The following is a 4,799-nucleotide window of genomic DNA, read 5'->3' as shown; positions in this document are numbered from 1 at the left end:
CGGCACTCTACCCAGGGGGACAGCTTGAGGCTCTGTCTCAAAAAAAAAAAAAAAAAAGAACAGAACTCAGAGCTCTTCACAGTTCGTATTAGCATCTGGTGAACTCTATGCCCTGCCCTGGAAGATTTTTCTTCGAGGAGCTATGATTTGTAGTCTGACCACGTCCCTGTTCAACCAGAAGCAACAAGACCAGGCCTGCAGGCGAATGCGCACAGAGCTGTTATGCAGACGACCACACAGAAATGCACAGAGTTTGTGTAGAGTCGGTTGTGGCAGTAAGGAAAGTTCCTACACACATACGCTCCCGCACAAATGTTACCCCAAAGCTCCGCACCCATAGCCCAGTGGTTAGAGCGCCAGCCACATACAGGGCTGGCGGATTTGAACCCAGCCCGGGCCTGCTAAACAATAATGACAACTATAAAAAAAAATAAAATAAAATAGCCAGGCATTGTGGTGGGCACCTGTAGTCCCAGCTACTTGGGAGGCCAAGGCAAGAGAATCACTTAAGCCCAAGAGTTTGAGGTTTCTGTGAGCTGTGACCACAAAGGGTCAAGGTCAAGCTGTGACCACAAGTGACAAAGTGAGACTCTGTCTCAAAAAAAAAAAGTTTACCCCAGGACTAGCTGGTTTGTGTCCCAAACCTTGTAGAGGCTAAGAAACCAGGTGAAACTTGAATTTTAAGGCCTAGGACTCTCTTGCCACCCCAGATGGCTGCCAGTGACCTGAGCCCACAGTGCCGGTCAGCCTGGGGAGTGGCCTCCCACTGACTCAGCTCACCCCTCATCACTCATGCCTTTGTAACCATGTGCTGACATGACACTGAGGAAACAACCCTGTGTATCACGTCCTAGGGTCTCACATCATGTCCCAGGGTCTCATCTCAACAATCACAGCTACTTATTACCAAACAGGGAGCCGCCCCGGTGCCCCCCCCCCAGTCTGTCTGGTGCTTGTCCGATAGCTGTGGTCTCTGGTGTTTCTCCTTTACTTTCTCCTTCCCCTTTAAAATCCTTTCCTTTCTAGAATTTGATAAATTTCATTTGCTTTCCTTTTAAAATTTCCTTTCATTATTTTCTTCTTGATTAGTTTGAGTTCTCTGTGGATTCTAGTTATCAGACCTTTGTCAGAAGCGTAACCTGCAAAAATATCCCATTCTGCAGGCTGTCTGTTTGCTTTACTTACTGTGTTCTCGGTTGTGCAGAAGCTTTTTAGTTTAATCAGATCCCAGTAATATATTTTTTGGTGTTGCTTCAATTGCGAGGGAGATCCTCCTCATAAAATATTTTCCCAGTGCGAATTTCTTCAAGCATTTTTCCTATATTCTCTTCTAGTATTTTTATAGTTTCATGTCTTAAGTTTAAATCTTTTGTCCAGTGAGAATCAATTTTTGTTAATGGTGAAAGGTGTGAGTCCAGTTTCAATCTTCTACAGGTCTCCAGCCAGTTCACCCAGCACCATTTGTTAAGTAGGGAGTCTTTCCTCCACTGAATATTTTCGATAGGCTTGTCAAAGACCAAATGATGATAAGTAGCTGGGTTCATCTCTTGGTTCTCTATTCTGTTCCATAAATTTACCTCTCTGTTTTTGTGCCAGTACCATGCTATTTTGATCACTATAGATTTATAGTATAGCCTGAAGTCTGGTAACGTGATGCCTCCTGATTTGTTTTTATTTCTGAGTAATGTGTTAGCTATTTGAGGTTTTTTTTTTCTGATTCCAAATAACCCCATTTTTATGTGGGCAAGAGACTTGAACAGAAACTTCTCTGATAAAGACAGTTGCATGGTCTACAGACACATGAAAAAATGCTCATCATATTTAATCATCAGAGAAATGCAAATCAAAACCATTTGGAGATATCATCTAACTCCAGTTAGAGTAGCCACATCACAAAATCCCAAAATTATAGCTGTTGATGTGGATGTGGAGAGAAGGGAACATTTCTACACTGTTGGTGGGAATACAAGCTAATACGACCTTTTTAGGAAGAATTTTGGATACTACTCAAGGAATTAAAAGTAGACCTAACATTTGATCCTTCGATTCCTCTACTAGGTATATACCCAGATGATCAAAAATCATCTTACAACAAAGACATTTGCACCAGAATGTTTATTGCAGCCCAATTCTTAACTGCCAAGTCATAGAAGCAGCCCAAGTGCCCATCGACCCATGAATGGATTAACAAATTGTGGTATATGTACACCATGGAATACTATGCAGCCATAAAAAAGATGGAGACGTCCCATCTTTTATGTTTACCTGGATGGAGCTGGAACATATTCTTCTTAGTAAAGTATCCCAAAGAATGGAACAAAAAGTATCTGATGTACTTAATACTATTATGAAATCAATATATAGTCACCTACGCATTGTGAGAATGATAAAACACAACTATAGTCCAGAAAGAACGAGGAAAGAAGGGGGAGGAGGGAGGGCAGAATGGAGGGACAGGGAGCGGTGGGAGGAGGGAGGGTATCTGGCCTCCCTCTGTCCCATCCGCACGCACAAACCTAGTGCAGGAATTAAGGCGCACGCTCTCTTGCGATAAGGAAAAGCGTTTTGATGTGTGGTTGTCTCAATCATCCTTATGCCCCGGCATGTGACACGATTTCAGATATGTAACAACTGTCCAATAAACACATGTTGAATTTAAGTTAAAAAAATTCTGTGGAAGATATCAAAAAAGTGACAGATTATGAAGAATTTTAATCTGACCATTTCTCCTGACCAACCCCCCAAATCTGTGACACACTCTGACTTGGGTTTCTCTTCCAAATATCCAAGAATTGAGGCCCTGGTACAGTGTGACGGAATCCTGCCCGCCCCCCCCTAGGGGGGGGGGAAATACAGTCACATTTCAGCCATGACAGACTAGATATATTTCAATGGTCCCATAAGATTATGACAGTGTATTTCCACTGCATCTTCTCTGGGTCTGGATATGACTAGACACACACACGTACCCTGGCCTACAGCCACCTGCAGCGTCCAGCAAGGTCTCCTGTGGTGCAGGTGAGCAGCCTAGGCGGGGTGGGTGTGAGTGGCCTCTGTGATGCCCACAATGACACTGCCTGGCCACACGTTCCTCAGGACGTGTCCCTTGTGAGCGATTCATTGCCTTGTATGTGTAAGTCTGAATCTCAGGCGGGAAGGCTTGCCCATTTTCTTCTGCCTCAGGGAAGTGTGCTGTGCTTTGGAGACACAAACGCATCCACTTTTTATTTGCATGCCCATGGTCTGATTCCCATGTTTCACTTCTACTAAAAAGAGAAAAAGGGTGTCCCTCTGCTTGCTCCACTTAGGGCTAGTACCAGGTTGGGTATTTTGTGTCTGCTGTGATGGCCTCCATGCTGGCCCAGGGCATGGACTAGAACATACTGATTGTTACTTACTGGAAAAAGTTATTTTTTGAAAAAAGGTTTTTTTATGATTTTTTTCAAGTACTGTGGCACAACTAAAAATGTGTCCATGGGTGGTGCCTTTGGCTCAAAGGAGTAGGGCACCTGCCCTGTATATCAGCGGTGGTGGATTCAAACCCAGCCCCAGCCAAAAACTGCAAAAAAAAAAAAAAAAATGTGTCCTTGCAACACTTATGTGGACAAAATATTGGGACTGAGTGTGCTCCGAGGTAGGAAGCAGGTTCCCTCAGGGCACATGAGGAACTAGCATGCGGCCACCAGCTTGTTGGAGCACAGAGGCCACCTGCTCACGCTGCCTCGTCCCTCCCTGGGGGTGCCGGGGGGCAGGAGCGGCCGTGTGCCACACATGTGCCAGGTGCTCGCCCACCCACAGCCCCCTGAGTATCCTGTCCGCACCCTTCCTGCACTGGCAGCACCGTGGCCTTCACTGCTCGGAGCAATTTTCTCTTCTTATTTGCTGAGGGTGTGATGGAAGAAGAGAGAAATCACCAGGCAAATGACTAATTGAAACAGAAAAAAGGCTGCTCCCTGGGGGCATAAGATTTGAGGGTGGGGGGACGAGGTCATCTCAGAGTAACTGCACCCGTGAATATGCAAAGTGCCTGAGGAAGCGGCCCTGGTTTGCTTTGCCAAGTTATTCCATAAATCTAAACCTTTCCTGTTGCAAATTATCCGGGAAAGAAAAGTTAAACACAACTGCTTGTCATTTTCATCAAAACGTCTAGATCCCAGACTCCAGAGAACATTGTCCAGGGGCCAGGGATGATGTCGAGGCAAACATACAGCATTTCAGGAGGAAACTCGGGGAGCTGGAGGCAGTGAGGTGTCATTGCATTTGAAACTTTAATTCACTTGTTGATGTCACAAACAGAGCTCCTCCCTGAGCAAGGCAGCATGGTGAGGTGAATGAGGCAGAATCTCACACCCCCTCCCTTTCCTTCACATTCTCAACAGCCTGGGCTGGAGGGTGGTGGCGGCATCCAAGTTCACTACAAGCTCCAACCCTGGGCTCAGGGATCTTCCTGCCTCAGCCCTCAGCCTCCCGGGTAGCTGGGACTGCAGATGCCCCACACCCAGCCAATATTTTTAGGTTTTGTAGAAATAGGAGCTCTTGCTCAGGCTGGTCTGGAACTCCTGACCTCAGCAATCCTCCTGCCTCCACCTCCCAGAGTGCCAGGATTACAGGTGTGAGCCACTGTGCCCAGCCCACCTTCTCTGCATAAGTGCTTGGTTTTCTCAGGTGTGTTATCTGTGGACATAGATAAACCTTCTGAAAGAGTAATTAGCAAAACACACCTGATAACCTGGCATTTTCTATTCACAGAGAATCATGGGACCCGCCCTAACAAGGACCTCAAGGGCACAGTGTGGAGG

The sequence above is a fragment of the Otolemur garnettii genome, unplaced genomic scaffold (genome assembly GCF_000181295.1).
Source record: "Otolemur garnettii isolate 467f Iridium unplaced genomic scaffold, OtoGar3 scaffold00138, whole genome shotgun sequence".
NCBI classification, from domain to species: domain Eukaryota; kingdom Metazoa; phylum Chordata; class Mammalia; order Primates; family Galagidae; genus Otolemur; species Otolemur garnettii.
The sequence above is the reverse complement of the archived record's forward strand: the minus strand, read 5'-3'. Positions refer to the sequence as shown.